This window comes from Entelurus aequoreus, linkage group LG19 (genome assembly GCF_033978785.1).
Source record: "Entelurus aequoreus isolate RoL-2023_Sb linkage group LG19, RoL_Eaeq_v1.1, whole genome shotgun sequence".
NCBI lineage: Eukaryota > Metazoa > Chordata > Actinopteri > Syngnathiformes > Syngnathidae > Entelurus > Entelurus aequoreus.
In genome coordinates, this window is record NC_084749.1 from 25,740,650 (window position 1) to 25,761,555 (window position 20,906).

The 20,906-nt window shown below is 43.3% G+C and overlaps 1 long non-coding RNA gene across 1 annotated transcript in view; it reads right to left on the reverse strand.

Annotated features, from left to right (window-relative positions):
* LOC133635230 (uncharacterized) overlaps positions 1-20,906 on the reverse strand; it is a 52,656-nt gene that overhangs the window by 30,930 nt on the left and 820 nt on the right. The window lies entirely within an intron of this gene.

Sequence of the window (20,906 nt, forward strand, 5' to 3'; positions counted from 1 at the left end):
GGTTGCAAAGCCGCAGACCATATCCATGACTGTTTCAGCAAAGCCGGTATTATCCTTTTAAAGTTATTATTACAGTGTGTAAATAAACAGAGAGACCAGCGACACGCCAAACAAACGTTCTCAAATGTATTCTCATGTACTCAAACCGTCAGACATGACACGGATATCTTTGGGACACTTGAACGTGGTCGACTTGAAAAAAACTATAGTGGTCTTAAAGGGCCAAAAAGTTAATGAGGCATTTCAGCTGTCATACTAACCTGATAAACAGCACCAGGAGTGAATAACAATGTATAATGTTGACTAAATTGTTTAGTGTGCAATGTGGAAGTCCACTAATCTGATAACACCAAAGTCAGATGGTCCCAATATGTTTAATTCACATTAATCCACCGATTGCCGTCTGCAATGGTTGCCCTCATTCAATTGTTGATGCACTTGTCATGTAACATACGTCCACAAGATCTATGCTATTGCTGTTTTGTTTTTTTTTACTGTAGGTGTGCTATTGTTGCTGTGTAGACATTTGTGTTTATCCAATCAGTCTGTCTAAACTGCAGTTGCCTTGGCAGACATGCGATTCATACTACTCGTATCTCAAATCACTGTTCCCTATTGAAAATAAATGAAATTCTAATATTCTGTTCTGGGCCCCACAAAAAACAGCACAATTGTAACATTTTATGCTTTTTTAATTAAGAAAAAACGTTGTATAGAAACAATACAATAGAATGTTCTACCAGCAACTACAGTAGTTCTAGTAAGAACAGTGGTAACTCAACTTATGAGTATTTTGAGATAAAAGCTGCCTGTGAGCTTTTTGTTATGCTTTAAATTGTGAGTATACATTTGAGTTGCAAGCTTTTTGTCTCAATACTTTTATGGATAAATATCTGCTGTTAAAATGTATTTTATTACCCTTGGTTGGCATTATTGACTCATTCAGTGTGGTGCTGATATTGTAAAAAGTGATATGTTTGTACTGCTTCGCCATGTTGGTACACCTTGGTTATGTTTTTTCATGACTTATTTCTTTCATTCACTGAATATCATCCGCTTCTTCTTCTCAGTACTATCCTTTACACTCCCTATCTGCATTCCCATGATTGAAATGTGTTCCTAGCTACTAGCTAATGCTAGAAAGTGAGATAGATTTGCCGTGAGTGACTGCTCGCTGACAGCTCGCTGTTGCGAAAAAGCTAAGTACCGTTCTATCTGTGTGCTTTTAATTGTTTTGCAGCTTTCTTTACTACTTCCCAAACATATTTAGTAGTCCTATTTAACTTGCAAATCACCCGATCTCTGTCTCACCACCCCTCCCTCAGCTAACTAGCTGCTAAGCTAACGAAGCTAACGCGGAGAAAGGCGGCACCGGTCATCGGTCGGAAGGAATCTACTCCCACACACCGTGACCACTTCCCGGAAGACAGCAGGAACTTCACTCGGTGACAGAAAATACCGTGAGTATGGCTTCCTGCGCGTCGTGCACCTTACTCATGGATAGGTTGGCTCTGCTAGAGGGCCGTGTGCACCAGTTAGAACAGAGTAATCTCGTAACTTTAGATGTTGCGGACACATCTGCTAGTGTTAGCTATAGCGAGCTAACTAGCCCAGTTTATAGTAGTCCTAAGCGGTCTATAAGCTAGGGTGTACCGGTTGAGACGCATAATAGATTTAGCCCTTTAGCTAGTCCTACACCCCAGTCTACCGGGCACCACACCTTAGTCATAGGGGACTCCATCACCCGAAACATAAAGCTTAGCAAACCAGCCACAATTAAGTGTATTCCCGGGGCCAGAGCACCTGACATTGAAGCTAATCTTAGGGAGCTAACTCGCAACAGGCCTAGTAAACACGTACGACAGGCTAATCGCACCACTAGTTATGCGAATATAGTTGTACACGTTTGCTCCAATGACACTAGGATACGACAGTCAGAGATTACAAAGAGAAACATAGCCAGGACTTGTGATCTCGCTAGAAAGATGTCCAGGCATCGAGTAATTGTCTCTGGCCCCCTGCCTGCGAGAGGCAATGATGATTAGTCAGCAGATTAGTCTCGCTTAACAAGTGGCTGACTATCTTCTGTAGACAACAGGGACTAACGTTTATTGATAATTGGCCCTCTTTCTGGGGCAAACCAGGCTTGCTGATGAGAGACGGCCTTCACCCTAACCAGGAAGGCGCCATCATCCTGGCTAGGAACATAGACTACTATTTGAGTCACACTTGACTAACTACACTAGAGCAAGCCCGGTCACAGGCAATTACAAAGTCTGCTAGTCCGGGTGAGGAGTCAGTTAAAACAGAACTAGCCAGCGTCAGGCTGGATAATCCCTGCACACATAGCAATTCTCGTAGAATAATACACAACTCACACAATGTTTTTTCTGTTGTGACTGTGTCAGAGGTAGACATGCATTCTACTGAGGTGGCAAATTATTATGCGTTCAGTTTATCGTAGCACCAAGCAAACAATCTGAAAATTCCCGTCATATCAATTCCTAGATATGGTCGAAACTATTTAAAGTGCACTACGCATAATAAACGCAATATTATTAATATTGCTACTACGGACCATTTCAACAAAAACTCGTCAAAACAGCCCAATATCTATAATATGGGCTTTTTAAACATAAGATCATTGTCTCCCAAAACGTTATTAGTTAATGAGGTCATTAGCGACAACAATCTTAACGTCATTGGTCTTAGCGAAACTTGGCTCAAACCAGACGATTTTTTTGCGCTAATTGAGGCATCTCCTCCTAACTATACAAATGCTCATATTGGCCGTCCTCTTAAAAAAGGTGGGTCGCACTAATATACAATGAAAACTTTAATCTTACCCCTAACCTAAATAATTAATATAAATCGTTTGAGGTGCTTACTATGAGGTCTGTCACACCGCTGCCTCTCGACCTGGCTGTTATCTACCGCCCCCCAGGGCCCTATTTGGACTTTATCAGTGAATTCTCAGAGTTCGTTGCTGATCTAGTGACGCACACCGATGATATAATCATAATGGGGGACTTTAATATCTATATGAATACCTCATCGGACCCTCAGTGCGTGGCACTCCAGACTATAATTGATAGCTGTGGTCTTACACAAATAATAAATGAACCCACGCATCGCAACGGTAATATGACAATAGTGCTTGTCAGGGGTGTCACCACCTCCAAAGTTATGATACTCCCGTATATTAAAGTAATATCCGATCATTACCTAATCAAATTCGAAATTCTGACTCATTGTCAATAAGCTAATAATAATAATAACTGCTATAGCAGCCGCAACATTAATGCTGCCACAACGATGACTCTTGCTGACCTACTGCCTTCGGTAATGGCACCATTCCCAAATTATGTCGGCTCTATTGATAACCTCACTAACAACTTTGACGATGCCCTACGTGAAACCACTGATAGTTTAGCACCGCTAAAGCAAAAAAGGGCCCCTAAAAGGTGTACCCCATGGTTTACAGAAGAAACTAGAGCTCATAAATGATCATGTAGAAAGCTGGAACGCAAATGGCACGCGACGAAACTTGAGGTTTTCCATCAAGCATGGAGTGATAGTTTAATAACTTATTGGGGGTTAAATCACCAAAAATGATTCCCGGGCGCGGCGCCGCTGCTGCCCACTGCTCCCCAAGGGGATGGGTCAAATGCAGAGGACAAATTTCACCACATCTAGTGTGTGTGTGACAATCATTGGTACTTTAATCGTTAATCTTTAATCTTATAAACGCATGCTTACCTTAGCTAAAGCTAAATATTATTCAAATCTCATCCGCCTCAACAAAAACGATCCTACATTTTTGTTTAGTACAGTAGCGTCGCTAAACCAACGAGGGACTCCTCCCAGTAGCTCCACTCACTCGGCAGATGACTTTATGAATTTCTTTAATAAGAAAATTTAACTAATTAGAAAGGAGATTAAAGACAACGCATCCCAGCTACAACTGGGTTCTATTAACACAGATACGACTGTATATACGACGGATACGGCCCTCCAAAATAGTCTTTCTCTTTTTGATGAAATAACATTAGAGGAATTATTACGGCGTGTAAGTGGGATAAAACAAACAACTTGTTTACTTGACCCACTTCCTGGGAAACTTATCAAGGAGCATTTTGTATTATTAGGTCCATCTGTGCTAAATATTATGAACTTATCACTTTCCTCTGGCACTGTTCCCCTAGCATTCAAAAAAGCGGTTATTCATCCTCTGCTTAAAAGACCTAACCTCGATCCTGACCTCATGGTAAACTACCGACCGGTGTCCCACCTTCCCTTTATATCGAAAATCCTCGAAAAAATTGTTGCACAGCAGCTAAATGAACACTTAGTGTCTAACAATCTCTGTGAACCTTTTCAATCCGGTTTCAGGGCAAATCACTTTATGGAGACAGCCCTCGCAAAAATGACTAATGATCTGTTGCTAGCGATGGATTCTGATGCGTCATCTATGTTGCTGCTTCTTGATCTTAGCGCCGCTTTCGATACCGTCGATCATAATATTTTATTAGAGCGTATCAAAACACGTATTGTTTTGTCAGACTTAGCCTTGTCTTGGTTTAACTCTTATCTTACTGACATGATGCAGTGCGTCTCCCATAACAATGTGACATCGGACTATGTTAAGGTAACGTGCGGAGTTCCCCAGGGTTCGGTTCTTGGCCCTGCACTCTTTGATAACTACATGCTGCCGCTAGGCGACATCATACGCAAATACGGTGTTAGCTTTCACTGTTATGCTGATGACACCCAAATCTACATGCCCCTAAAGCTGACCAACACGCCGGATTGTAGTCAGCTGGAGACGTGTCTTAATTAAATTAAACAATGGATGTCCGCTAACTTTTTGCAACTCAACGCCAAGAAAACGAAAAATGCTGATTTTCGGTTCTGCTAGACAACGACATTTATTTAATAATACCACCTTAACATTTGACAACCAAACAATTACACAAGGCGACTCGGTAAAGAATCTGGGTATTATCTTCGACCCAACTCTCTCGTTTGAGTCACACATTAAAAGTGTTACTAAAACGGCCTTCTTTCATCTCCGTAATATTGCTAAAATTCGTTCCATTTTGTCCACTAACTACGCTGAGATCATTATTCATGCGTTCGTTACGTCTTGTCTCGATTACTGTAACATATTATTTTTGGGTCTCCCTATGTCTAGCGTTAAAAGATTACAGTTGGTACAAAATGCGGCTGCTAGACTTTTGACAAGAACAAGAAAGTTTGATCATATTACGCCTATACTGGCTAACCTGCACTGGCTTCCTGTGCACTTAAGATGTGACTTTAGGTTTTACTACTTACGTATAAAATACTACACGGTCTAGCTCCAGCCTATCTTGCCGATTGTATTGTACCATATGTCCCGGCAAGAAATCTGCCTTCAAAGAACTGCGGCTTATTAGTGATTCCCAGAGCCCAAAAAAAGTCTGCGGGCTATAGAGCGTTTTCTATTCAGGCTCCAGTACTATGGAATGCCCTCCCGGTAACAGTTAGACATGCTACCTCAGTAGAAGCATTTAAGTCCCATCTTAAAACTCAATTGTATACTCTAGCCTTTAAATAGACCCCCTTTTTAGACCAGTTGATCTGCCGTTTCTTTTTTTTCTCCTCTGCCCCCCTCTCCCTTGTGGAGAGGGAGACACACAGGGCCGGTGGCCAAGGATGAAGTGCTGGATATCCAGAGTCGGGACCCGGGGTGGACCGCTCGCCTGTGCATCGGTTGGGGACATCTCTGCGCTGCTGACCCGTCTCCGCTCGGGATGGTTTCCTGCTGGCCCCATTATGGACTGGACTTTCACTAATATGTTAGATCCACTATGGACTGGACTTTCACAATACTATGTCAGACCCACTCGACATCCATTGCTTTCGGTCTACCCTAGAGGGGGGGTTACCCACATATGCGGTCCTCTCCAAGGTTTCTCATAGTCATTCACATCGACGTCCCACTGGGTTGTTTTTCCTTGCCCTTATGTGGGCTCTGTACCGAGGATGTCGTTGTGGCTTGTGCAGCCCTTTGAGACACTTGTGATTTAGGGCTAATAAATAAACATTGATTGATTGATTGAGATTTGAGATGTTTAGGTTGGAATTTATGAGGTTCACTGTAACATTCGCTACGGCAACTAACAGTAGGGGCCGTACACCAAATTTTTACTCGGAACCTAATTATAACAATTAGCTGAGAGACCACTCATATCCCAAAAATCATGGGAGTGGGGCATTTGTAACCTGAGGTACCACTCTACATGCTAACACACATGCACATGTGCAACATAATTAAGCCCGAGAATGAATACGCTCCACACTCCTCGCAAGTTCTTAACGATAACCTACACAATCCAAAACATAAATAAAATGTAAAGACTCAGAACAATCCAAAGGTTCAACTCAAAACAGCTCACCCGCTATTGCACTTGTGTAATTCGATTATTGTTATCCCGTTCATATCCATCCATCCATCCATCCATCTTCTTCCGCTTATCCGAGGTCGGGTCGCGGGGGCGGCAGCCTAAGCAGGGAAGCTCAGACTTCCCTCTCCCCAGCCACTTCGTCCAGCTCCTCCCGGGGGATCCCGAGGCGTTCCCAGGCCAGCCGGGAGAGATAGTCTTCCCAACGTGTACTGGGTCTTCCCCGTGGCCTCCTACCGGTCGGGCGTGCCCGAAACACCTCCCTAGGGAGGCGTTCGGGTGGCATCCTGACCAGATGCCCCGAACCACCTCATCTGGCTCCTCTCGATGTGGAGGAGCAGCGGCTTTACTTTGAGTTCCTCCCGGATGACAGAGCTTCTCACCCTATCTCTAAGGGAGAGCCCGCCACCCGGGGGAGGAAACTCATTTCGGCCGCTTGTACCCGTGATCTTGTCCTTTCGGTCATGACCCAAAGCTCATGACCATAGGTGAGGATGGGAACGTAGATCGACCGGTAAATGGAGAGCTTTGCCTTCCGGCTCAGCTCCTTCTTCACCACAACGGATCGATACAGCGTCCACATTACTGAAGACGCCGCACCGATCCGCCTGTCGATCTCACGATCCACTCTTCCCTCACTCGTGAACAAGACTCCGAGGTAGTTGAACTCCTCCACTTGGGGCAGGGTCTCCTCCCCAACCCGGAGATGGCACTCCACCCTTTTCCGGGCAAGAACCATGGATCGGACTTGGAGGTGCTGATTCCCATCCCAGTCGCTTCACACTCGGCTGCGAACCGATCCAGTGAGAGCTGAAGATCTTGGCCAGATGAAGCCATCAGGACCACATCATCTGCAAATAGCAGAGACCTAATCCTGCAGCCACCAAACCAGATACCCTCAACGCCCTGACAGCGCCCAGTAATTCTGTCCATAAAGGTTATGAACAGAATCGGTGACAAAGGGCAGCCTTGGCGGAGTCCAACTCTCACTGGAAACGGGTCCGACTTACTGCTGGCAATGCGGACCAAGCTCTGACACTGATTATACACGGAGCGGACCGCTACAATAAGACAGTCCGTTACCCCATACTCTCTGAGCACTCCCCACAGGACTTCCCGGGGTACATGGTCGAATGCCTTCTCCAAGTCCACAAAACACATGTAGACTGGTTGGGCAAACTCCCATGCACCCTCAAGGACCCTGCCAAGAGTATAGAGCTGGTCCACAGTTCCACGACCAGGACGAAAACCACACTGTTCCTCCTGAATCCGAGGTTCGACTATCCGTTGTAGCCTCCTCTCCAGTACACCTGAATAGACCTTACCGGGAAGGCTGAGGAGTGTGATCCCACGATAGTTGGAACACACCCTCCGGTTCCCCTTCTTAAAGAGAGGAACCACCACCCCGGTCTGCCAATCCAGAGGTGCCGCCCCCGATGTCCACGTGATGTTGCAGAGTCTTGTCAACCAAGACAGCCCCACAACATCCAGAGCCTTGAGGAACTCCGGGCGGATCTCATCCACAACTGCCACCAAGGAGCTTTTTAACTACCTCGGCAACCTCAGCCCCAGAAATAGGAGAGCCCACCACAGATTCCCCAGGCCCTGCTTCCTCATAGGAAGACGTGCCGGTAGGATTGAGGAGGTCTTCGAAGTATTCCCTCCACCGATCCACAACATCCTCCCATGTCCAAGTTTTTGCCTCCGCGACCGCTGAAGCCGCACACCGCTTGGCCTGTCGGTACCTGTCTGCTGCCTCCGGAGTCTTATGAGCCAAAAGAGCCCGATAGGACTCTTTCTTCAGCTTGACGGCATCCCTTACCGCTGGTGGGTTCTAGGATTACCGCCACGACAGGCACCAACCACCTTGCGGCCACAGCTCCAATCGGCCGCCTCGACAATAGAGGTACGGAACATCGTCCACTCGGACTCCATGTCCAGCGCCTCCTTCGTGACATGTTCAAAGTTCTTCCGGAGGTGGGAATTGAAACTTTCTCTGACAGGAGACTCTGCCAGGCGTTCCCAGCAAACCCTCACAATGCGTTTGGGCCTGCCAGGTCCGTCCGGCATTCTCCCCCACCATCGCAGCCAACTCACCACCAGGTGGTGATCGGTAGAAAGCTCCGCCCCTCTCTTCACCCGAGTGTCCAAAACATGAGACCGCAAATCCGATGACACAACTACAAAGTCGATCATGGAACTGCGGCCTAGGGCAGCGTTTCTCAAAGTGTGGGGTGCGCCCCACAGGTGTGGAATAGAGACATGACAGGTGGGGCGCGAGGAACGGGAGGAAATTTCACTTTAAATTATTATTTTTTTTATTATATTCTTAGATTTTTTTTTTACTATGATTTCTTTTTTTATACACACTGTAAATCACTTTGTGATTCTGTCTGTGAAATCTGCTGTATAAATAAATGTAAATTACTTATTTTTCCTGTAGGCTTTAAATTTCTAGGTAGGAGCGAAAGTTTGACAGACATAGCAACAGTAACTAATGGGGGCGGGGCTAAACGGAACAAACTTTTGCGCGGAAGTGTAGCAGGCTAATGTGTGGACCACAATTACACAAAATGGATAAATTTGTGACTCGCACTTTAAAAGTCGTCGAGCCAGAGCCAGCGCCTGCAGAGAAACAAAAATCTGACGGGCCTAATCAACCAAAAAGCCAACCGAAAAGAAAATATGATGAAGGGTATCTTGCTCTTGGACTCACGGCAGCGGTGGTGGGGGCAGAGGAGAGACCCCTGTGTGTTCTGTGTCTAAAACCGCTAGCAGCAGACAGCATGAGACCCAACAAAATTAAGAGACACCTCGAGACCACACACCCCAATCACATCAATAAGCCACTTGATTTATTTCAAAGAAAACTGGCAGAGTACCGTCAACAGGAGAAGTGCATGGTAAAAGCTGCATCAGTAAACAGTAACACTCAAATGGCTTCATATAGAGTTGCATACAGAATTGTACAATGCAAAAAACCACACACAATTGCTGAGCAGCTCATTCTCCCCGCTGCAATGGACATGGTGTTAGTCATGCTTGACGAGACAAGCGCAGCAAAATTAAAAGCTGTCCCACTGTCAAACGACACAGTTGCGAGACGTATATGCGACATTGCAAGTGATCTTGAGGAACAACTCGTAGACCAATTAAAAGAAAGTCGTTTTGCTTTACAAGTGGACAAAGCTACTGACAGCAATAAAGACTGCCTGTTCATCGCATACGTCCGCTTTGTGAATGGCAAGTCACTGTGCGAGGATTTGCTGTTTTGCAAATACATAAAAAATAGAGCCACTGCTGATGAGCTGTTCAAGATAATGGACAGTTTCCTCAAAGGCTTTTATTTGATTTATTATTGAACTTGATGCAAGTTATAACACTTTTATTTGATTTATTATTGAACTTAATGCAAGTTATAACACTTTTTTTGAATTTATTATTAAACTTGATGCAAGTTATAACACTTTTGTTTTATTTATTATTGAACTTGATGCAAGTTATTTGATTTATTATTGAACTTGATGCAAGTTATACCACAGCTGCACAGTTATTTTATTTATTATTGAACTTGATGTTATTTTATGTTATTGAGTTTGAATGTATACAACTTGATGTTACTTGATGTTCAATAAATTTGAAAATGTTAAGCTTGGCATTAGCGTTCTGTTGGGGCGATGGGGGCAGGTGGGGCTTGAAAACTCCCCCTTGTCCAAAGTGGGGGATGACAAAAAAAAGTTTGAGAACCACTGGCCTAGGTGTCCTGGTGCCAAGTGCACATATGGACACCCTTATGTTTGAACATTGTGTTTGTTATTGACAATCTGTGACGAGCACAAAATTCCAATAACAAAACACCACTCGGGTTCAGATCCGGGCGGCCATTCTTCCCAATCACGCCTCTCCAGGTTTCACTGTCGTTGCCAACATGAACGTTGAAGTCCCCCAGCAGAACGAGGGAATCACCCGGGGGAGCACTCTCCAGTACTCCCTCGAGTGAATCCAAAAAGGGTGGGTACTCTGAGCTGCCGTTTGGCGCATAAGCGCAAACAACAGTCAGGACCCGTCCCCCCACCCGAAGGCGGAGGGAAGCTACCCTCTCGTCCACTGGGTTGAACTCCAAAGTGCAGGCTTTGAGCCGGGGGGAAACAAGAATTGCCACCCCAGCCCGTCGCCTCTCACTGCCGGCAACGCCAGAGTGGAAGAGAGTCCAGCCCCTCTCAAGAGAACTGGTTCCAGAGCCCTTGCTGTGCGTCGAAGTGAGTCCGACTATATCTAGCCGGAACTTCTCCACCTCACGCACTAGCTCAGGTTCCTTCCCCCCAGCGAGGTGACGTTCCACGTCCCAAGAGCTAGCTTATGTAGCTGAGGATCGGACCGCCAAGTGCCCTGCCTTCGGCTGCCGCCCAGCTCACACTGCACCCGACCTCTATGGCCCCTGCTATGGGTGGTGAGCCCATTGGAGGGGGGACCCATGTTGCCTCTTCAGGCGCTCGCCATCGTGCCCCACCTCCGGGCCTGGCTCCAGAGGGGGGCCTCGGTGACCCGCGTCCGGGCGAGGGAAATCTGGGTCCTTTGTTCGTGTTCTTCATAGATGTCTTCGAGCTGCTCTTTGTCTGATCCCTCACCTAGGACCAGTTTGCCTTGGGAGACCCTACCAGGGGGCATAGCAGCCCCCGGACAACATAGCTCCTAGGATCATTGGGACACGCAAACTCCTCTACCACGTTAAGGTGGCAGCTCAGAGAGGAGCCCGTACATATCTTAGAACGTATTAATGACAACATCTGCCTTGCACAAAATAAATAACCGACTGAATTGAAATAAGACCAGATATATTCCACGAAGTACGGAAAATTGCATAAATACAGCAGCCTAGAAGTTTAGGTGCCAAGCATAAGACTAAGTCCAGCATGTGCCCCTGCAAAGACATTCACTTGATGGCAGCCATGTTTTACAACTAATTTTGCTCAAAATTGAGACATCTGCTTGTTAGTTTCTAGTTGGTCAAGGTGTGTCCCAAATGTACTGATTATTCTTAAGTCAATTCCACTTACAAGGTTAAAGTTTTGGGTTTAGTAACAATGCCAACATTGCGCTTTGTTACAATCTAGAGTGGCATTATTGAACCCAGTATGCAGAGACAGCTACGGAGTGCACAGAAAGCCCTTGGGGAAATTATGGAATCACCAGTCTTGGAGGATGTTCCTTCAGATGTATGAAAATTATGGAATCACTCAATTCTAAAGAGAATTATGAAATAATTTAAAACAAACAAACCAAAAAAACACAACACTCCACAATTTATTTGTTGCACCGCCTCTGGCTTTTATAACAGCTTGCAGATTCTGAGGTATGGACTTACCACAATTGTCTTGGACCATTTCCTTCAATTTCCACCACATATTTCAGTTTCAGCTGTATGGCAAAAAGCATTACAATTTTGTCCAAAATATCAATGTAAACGTGAGCATTTATTGAAGATGTAATGACAGCTATCTCCCCAATCCCATTACCTGACATGCAGCTCCATACCATCAATGACTGGGACATGTGCAAGGTTTCTTCAGGCAGTCGTCTTCATAAATCTCATTGAAACTACACCAAACAAAAGTCCCAGCATCATCAAGCTCAATGCAGATAAAAAAAATCATCACTGAATATGACTTGGAAAAACATTCGTGGACTGTTGATGATTCAACAGTCCACGATTGTTTTTCCTTGGCCCATTGTGGGGGAGAGTAACGTAGTTTTTTTCTGTTTAGGCGTTAATGACGGCTTTGGTTTAGCTTTTCTGTGTTTCAATCTCATTTCCTTTAGGCGGCTTCTTAAAGTTCGGTCACAGACGGTGACTATAGTTTTCACCCATTTGTTTTGCTGTGCATTTTCTGTTTTCAAGACATATTGCTTTAAGTTTTCTGTCTTGACACTTTAATGTTTTCCTTGGTCTCCCAGTATGCGTGCCTTTTGCAACCTTCCCATTTTTTATGAATTTGGCCCAGATTAGTGATGTGCGATACCACTGATTTTCTTTCGTACTGAGTAAAATTTGGGTTTCAATTCGACTATTTGAGAGTGTGCTTCCCGTACACTGGGGGGCGCTTATTTCATTTTAGCATGGAGAACTGAATTACTTTTCCGGTTGACCTACGACGTCACACTAAGATTTGTGGATCCTTACAACTTATTTTTACTGATGTCCGTTGTAATATTGGCAGAGATAACAAATATTATGTCTTTAATGGCTATGCTGATGTTAAATAGCAGACAGCATCAATAAATTATCTTAGATTGCACTACGGACATGACGTTCCTGCCAAGAATGTATCGGGTCGGATGCAAAGAAAGGCGGCGTTTTCGAAGGCATTTTTGGATGAAAATCATGGAAACAAACCTTTTGAATGTATCAAAGATCATTTATAAAAGGCTCTGTGGATTGATGAAAGGAGTTTTTAATCCAAAGGAAAAGACCATTCGTGCCCCGACTGATATCCAGAGGAAGATTACTATTGTTCTGGACTATCTTGCTTGTTGTGCGGAAAGTTAATCAGTTGGCTTGCACAAATGCAGCATATTTGTTTACGCTTTATTTTTTGCCTTATTATTTAACCTGCCTTATTATCTCTCATCTCATACGTATTTTGTTCGGTAGTCCAAATTAGGATGGCATTATACATTTCCTTAGCTACCTTCTTAAATTAATATGTTCTTTTTTCTACCAATGATACACTTCAAAATGTTCTGTTCTTTAAATTTGTAAAGTAAATAAGCAGTTTCTTCTTCATTACAATTGTTGTTTTTATTGAATGGTATCTGCTTCGGGTTGTATTCCGTGCGTTGTGACTGGCGCATGCACCTCCAGTCTCTGGTCGCACACACCTCCACACAGGGACGTGCACATGATTATGAGGGGCAGGGGCTCAAAGTCAGAAAAGGGCAGGATTTTTTTTTTTGTCCTTTACACAATATGGAAATTAATGTAAAATTAAATTTGCTAATAGGAAGCTAACTACTTAGCTGTGTGTCCTTTGTAGGTAAAAGTGATTGCCATTTCTTTTGTGTCAACAAATTATGGTCATAATGAGTTAATTCACATTATCATAGGCTTGGAAGACATGAAAAGCAACAAAACACTGGTTTATTATTAGGCTATTTTTTGTTAAACATAAGCACTTTAATATTGAACATTGAACAGTGCAACATGAACTTTGAAAAAAAATACAAAAATAAATACCCAAATGGAAAAAACTTCAATGTGAAAAACTGTCCTTCTTCCCTTAACTTGATGAAAACACCATCAAGTTGTAGCTTATGGTCTATCTCACTTAATGCTCAGACTAAACAACTGAAACCCAATACAGGGCCAAAAATATGGACCAGGGGCCAGTAGAGGGCCGTATCCTTTCTTTTTTTGGCATTGGGCTGCAGGCATAATCAACATGAATCAAGTTTAAATACAGATGGCAATATTCCTAACAGATAACCTACATCTTATATCCCCAGAATGCTGAAATTATTATTATTATTAATAATAATAATAATAATAATAATTATTATTATCATTATCATTGTTCTTCTTATTATTATTGTTATTATTATCATTATTATTATTATTATTTTGTTAACCCACACAGTAATAGCAAAGTCACAATAACCTTATATCTAAAACTCTACTGTGAGAGAAATGTGATCCGCCGTAAACGTGCATTTTATTTAGAAAATTAACCCGGTGTTTTATTTTGTACATTACTTCCTGTCCCGCACGATCCGCTCTGCTCTGTGCGGACTTGATGTGCCGTGCTCAATTGATGCGCCGTGCTCCGACGTCCGGCAAAAACAGAAGCTGACACATTGACTAATAGAATAATACAGCGTTTTTCTGAAATATTACCCATATTAGATGCTGAATAAGTGGACGGCGACTAGACCATAACTCACAGGTTCAAGTTGCTCCACTGTCACGTCTGAGTAACCCTGGCTGCAGCCCGCAGATCGAGGAGGGGCTAAACGTTTAAAGGAAGCGGCAGGCTCAAACAACCCGGTTACAAGAAAACGTGGAGTTTTTGTACCGCTGTTTTTTTTGTTGTTTTTTTTTTACATCCCTGACAGGAATTTATTAATGTTGTTTAAAGAAAAAAAACAAACACACACACACAGGCAGAGGGCACTTTTTAAGACGAGGCAAAAAAGGGCAGGGGCTCAGGCACCCATAGGGCCCTATGTGTGCACGTGCCTGCCTCCACACCTCCTTGAGAGATCTGGTTTCCAATCGCATAATCCAGGTGTGTTAGTCTGACTTTTCAAAAACGATCGGATTAAGGTGTTTCCATTGGTTGTAGGAGTCTTATTGAAAGCCAAATAGAACTCATTTAGTGCATGGACACGTACCGACTGATTTGGACAAGATCTCAATGACTTAGTTACTTTACGATCCTGATAATGATATACCTTATCTCAAATAACTAAAGTCTCGATATTTTGATTTGAGAATCGATATTAAAGCATAAAGAATTGGTATCAGCGGTACTGCTATTTCAGTATCGAGCTGCACATCACTACTCTAGATTTTGGACGCAGCAGATTGAACAATCACCATCTTTGTGTGATGATTTACTTCCTTAAAGAAGTTTGACAATCCTCTCCTTTGTTTCAATTGACATCTCTCGTGTTGGAGCCATGATTCCTGTCAATCCATGCACTAGGTGCAATAGCTCTCCAAGGTGTGAACACTCCTTTTTAACTGCAGACTAATGAACAGATTTAATCTGATCTGATGCAGGTGTTAGCTTTGGAAATGAAACTTTACACGGTTGCTTAATATTTTTCTTCTCAGAATTTAGTGATTCCATATTGTTTTACTTTGCCTGATCTCAAAACTAAACTCTTACTGAATACCACAATATACATTCTTAAAGCCAGAAAATTGCCATTTCAAATTACTATCGTAAGTAAGTGTATGTGTCATGTCTGTTATTTGCTTTTTTCTACCAAATACAAAACAATTGAAAAGCACAAGTCCAGATGAAGTCCAGCACACAGTATCTTGATTGACAGGGGCGTCTCTAGGTTTGAAGAACAGGAGAGGCTTAGCCCCCAGGAGGTTCCTGTGATGCGAACGTGCACAATTTTTTAACTTGCAAGATCTTTTCACTCACAACTTTTTTTGTACTGTATTAGAATTACACAACAAACACTGAATACATCTAAATGGTTGAAAGTGTAAGTGTAAGAAAGCTTTAGTCATCTTTAGTAAGCATGAGATGGCCCAAACACTAAGGACCACTGTCAGTGTTGTTGCATGGAAAAGCTGACAGGCAACTTGCAAACAGGGAAACATTGCACAGATGATAGCAGTGGAAACGACCTTGCACTGGTCTACAGAGTTGACTTGAAAAAAGAGAAGGTTCTAGTGGAGAGAAACTTTCTTGCCTCGAAAACAGGGGCTGGATGTCTTCCCAAAGGTTTATTGTCTGTGCACAACCTCTTTGATTCAGAATTGTTGCACTTGCAAGATTTTTTTGCTAACAACTTGTTGATTTAGCAACGCACCCCTTACTGGCCCTCCCCCCACTACTCCTGTTCTCACACCTCCACCTCCCCCTCCTTCTCTTTTACCTGCCACAGCCGTTTTTTTTCCCCCCTCTCCCCTCCCCTACTTCCACCCCCACTGAGAAAGCCAGCCCGGTGTGTCTGACACCTGGACTTGTAAGACGGCAGCTGGAGAAAGTCAATCCAGCTAAGTCAGCAGGCCCTGACCGAGTCAACCCCTGGGTCCTGAAGACTTGCGCTGCTCAGCTAACTGGGATCCTGCACTCCATCTTCAACCTGAGTCTGAAGCTAGAACGGATACCAGTGCTATGGAAAACATCCTGCATAGTGCCGGTGCCCAAGAAGCCCGTCCCATCGAGCTCAAATGACTTCAGACCTGTAGCCCTGACGTCCCAGGTCATGAAGGTCCTCGAGAGACTTGTGCTGGATCAGCTAAGGCCACTGGTGGCTCCTTCCCTGGATCCTCTACAGTTTGCATATCAGCCCCATGTAGGAGTGGACGATGCTGTTATCTACCTGCTGCATCATGCTCACTCTCACCTGGATGGTGGGAAGGGCACTGTGAGGATCATGTTTTTTGATTTCTCCAGTGCCTTTAACACCATTCAGCCAATTCTGATGAGTGACAAGTTGCTCAGGATGGGTGTCAGTTCATCCATTGTCTCCTGGATCACTGATTACTTGTCTGACAGGCCCCAGTTTGTGCGACTGGGGAGCTCCGTGTCGGATACTGTAGTCAGTGGTGTAGGTGCTCCACAGGGGACCGCCCTGTCTCCTTTCCTGTTCACCCTGTACACCTCAGACTTCCAGTATAGTTCCAGGTCCTACCACCTGCAGAAATACTCTGACGACTCTGCTGTGGTCGGGTGTATCGGAGAGGGACGGGAATTGGAGTACAGGACACTGATCGCTGACTTTGTGGAGTGGTCTCAGGCGAACCATCTGGTCCTTAATGTGGACAAGACCAAGGAGCTGGTCGTCGACTTCAGGAAGAGAGTGACCCCGGTGGAGCCCATCAAGATCCAGGGCCGGGAGGTGGCAGTAGTGGAGCAGTACAAGTACCTGGGAGTCCACTTGAACAGCAGACTGGACTGGAAGGACAACTGCAAAGCTGTTTACAAGAAGGGCATGAGCAGACTCTTTTTCCTGAGGAAGCTTAGGTCATTCAATGTGTGCAGCAAGCTGTTGGAGATATTTTATCAGTCTGTTGTGGCCAGTGCACTGTACTTTGCAGTGGTTTGTTGGGGGAGCAGCACCAGCAAAAGGGACTCAAACCGGATTGATAATCTGATCCGGAAAGCCGGCCAAACTATTGGCACGCAATTGGAGGCGTTTGTGTCAGTGAGGGACAGGAGGTCACTGGACAAACTGCTGGCCATCATAGACAATCCTGCCCATCCACTCCACCTGACAATTAAGGGACAGCGGAGTTCATACTCCAACAGGCTCCTTCAACTTCCTTCCCGCACTGTGCGATTCAAGAACTCCTTCATTCCACACTCCATCCAGCTGTATAATCACTCGCCATACAGCAATAGATGACATCTGCCTATTACCTGACACCTGACATGTTAGCTACTTCTCTTTGTTTATAATGTCTATTTTCTATTTCCTGCTGGACCTATTCTCTATTTTATGCTGCTGCTGTCATATAGACTGTATATACTGTAATATTGTACATGGTCATTGGTTTATATTGTATATATGTTATAGACATAATATAATATATCTGTATATAAATTACTCTGTACACATATTATGTATATATTCGTATATATGTTAGATTTTTTTTTGTGTGGCTATATTAGTCTATTTATACCTGCACTGTCCTTTCCATCATTGTAACTGAGCTACTGTGTTGAACAATTTCCCCTGTGGATCATTAAAGTTTGTCTAAGTCTAAGTCTTACTGTATTAGAATTATACAGCAAATACAGTGAAACATGGGTTAGTACGTGTGCCTCACAATACGAAGGTCCTGGGTTTGATCCTGGGCTCTGGATCTTTCTGTGTGGACTTTGCATGTTCTCCCTGTGACACGTAGTCACAGGGAGAACATGCAAACTCCACACAGAATGATCCCGAGCGCAGGATCAAACCCAGGACCTTATTATTGTGTGGCAGACGCACTAACCCCTCTTCCACTGTGCTGCCTTGGATGGATACTGAAGAAATGGAAATGGTTGAGAAGCAATATTGTTAGTGTCCAGTTATTGGTAATTTAGGGCATTTAGAACACAGGTGTCAATTTCAAGTCCTAAAGGCCACACCTGGCCAGTAGGGACGGTTGATATGGTAAATGGTAAATGCTTGTATAGCGCTTTTCTACCTTCAAGGTACTCAAAGCGCTTTGACACTATTTCCACATTCACCCATTCACACACACACATTCACACACTGATGGCGGGAGCTGCCATGCAAGGCCCTAACCACGACCCATCAGGAGCAAGGGTGAAGTGTCTTGCTCACGGACACGACGGACGTGACGAGGTTGGTAGAAGGTGGGGATTGAACCAGGAACCCTCAGATTGCTGGCACGGCCACTCTGCCAACCGCACCACGCCGTCCCCGATATGGACCATCACAATAACCTGCCATTTATGGTGAAAACGATAAAAGCGAAGAATTAAAAAAAAACCATAGAATTTCACCTTTTTGACTATGAGTCTGTCAGTGCATCCGGTCTTCGGAGTCCCCAAAACACTACTATTAAACTACATGAATTATGTTTAAGGGGAACACCTATACTGCAAAGCTTTAGTAATGTGATTTGCGATTTTCTTACCATAGGCATATGGCATAAAAGTTATTTTTCTGTCAGCAATATTATAGACGTTATTATTATGAGTTTTATTTTACAAATCAATCAGATTGTTATGATGAGACTTCAGTGTGAACTCTCCCGTGTTCCAGTCACATAATGGTGAATAATGATGATGCTTGTTGTAGGTGTCATCATTATCCAATGAAATAGAGGGATACAAAATAAATAGTTGACAAATTAGCAGAAACAGGCAAAAATAATGTTTAAGGGAACTCACGTCAATCAATGTTTCACCACTGATCACTTGGGTCCTTGAGCAAGATACTTCACCTTTTCTCCTGATGGGTCATGGTTAAGGCCTTGCAAGGCAGCTCCCACCATCAGTGTGTGAATGTTAGTGTGAACGGGTGAATGTGGAAATAGTGTCAAAGCTCTTTGAGTACCTTGAAGGTAGAAACACGCTATACAAGTATAACCCATTTATCATTTCATAATCTTCTCTACAGTTCAGAAAATGTTGACTTTGATTGAACAAATCCTTGAAATTGCCACAAATGCGCCAGTACTGAGACGATTAGAATTGAAGCATGTTTACTTCTGGGTTTACTTCTGTAAACACTGCAGGACGTGTGACGTCAAGACGCCATGTATGTATTCGGGTCAGTTTGCATTCACATTTGAGTCTGGGCACATTTTTTTTTAATGTGAATGACTACATAAAAAGATCAGATTTGACAAAAAAAAAATCTGAATCCGCGATCATACCTTGCAGTGTTGTGAACGCACTAAAGTAGCCTTAATGCTGCCGCGGTCTGTCTGGACCTTGTTAAGCGACTAACTTTTCAGTATAGTAATTCGGGCGTTACTGATGGAACGGATTGGATTGGATAATAAGCACTGTGGAAGGGTCTTCAAATTATGTTGTCCCGATACCAATATTTTGGTACCGGTACTAAAATTATTTCGATAGTTTTCGGTACTTTTCGATACTTTTCTAAATAAAGGGGACCACAAAAAATTGCAATATTGGCTTTATTTTAACAAAAAATCTTAAAGTACATTAAACATATGTTTCTTATTCCAAGTTTGTTCTTAAATAAAATAGTGAACATACTAGACAACTTGTTTTTTATTAGTAAGTAAGCAAACGAAGGCTCCCAATTAGTCTGCTGACGTATGCAGTAACAAATTGTGTCATTTATCATTCTATTATTTTGTCAAAATTATTAAAGACAAGTGGTAGAAAATTAATTATTCATCTTCTTGTTCATTTACTGTTAATATCTACCTACTTTCTCTTTTAACATGTTCTATCTACACTTCTGTAAAATGTATTAGTCACTTATTCTTCTGTTGTTTGATACTTTACATTAGTTTTGGATGATACCACAATTTTGGGTATCAATCCGATACCAAGTCATATTCAAAGTCCTCATGTGTCCAGGGACATACTTCCTGAGTTCATAAACATAATATAAATATTAGTATCGACTAGATACGCTCTTGTTCTTGGTATCATTACAGTGGATGTCAGGTGTAGATCCACCAATGGCGTTTGTTTACATTTTGACGCTGTGAGCTACGGTGTGTAGTGAAGCATGTTTAAGCTATTCCTCGTCCTGCAGGGATGATACTTGTAAGAAACATACTTTATTAGTCGCCATGAAAGCGAGGATTAGTAAATTAGAAGTTCTTTTCAGAGGCGGTATAGTACCGAATATGATTCATTAGTATCACGGTACTATACTAATACCGTACAACCCTACTTATAATCGTAGTGAATATGTTATTATTTATTTAAACTCATATTTTTGTTTAAAAAAAAAAATCAGCCAACCTAAATAGGCCTAACGATGCTGTCAGTGACTGAACAGCGAACAGGTGAGAAAGCCAGCTGGAAAATAGTAGAAAAAAGAGGAAAACAGGAAATGCGCTGGGCAGGAAATGAAACAAAAATACAGGAACATGACAAAACAAACTCCTGTCATGACTAAATTAAACAAGAAACATACATTTTCACTCATCTGTATAAGGTTCAAAAGTGAGGTTCATGAGTAGGTTTGCCCCATGAAGTATCCTGAATTTCTTACACGACGGATCTTTTCTGAATTCTGACATTACATCACATATGCTCAAACCCGCCATCC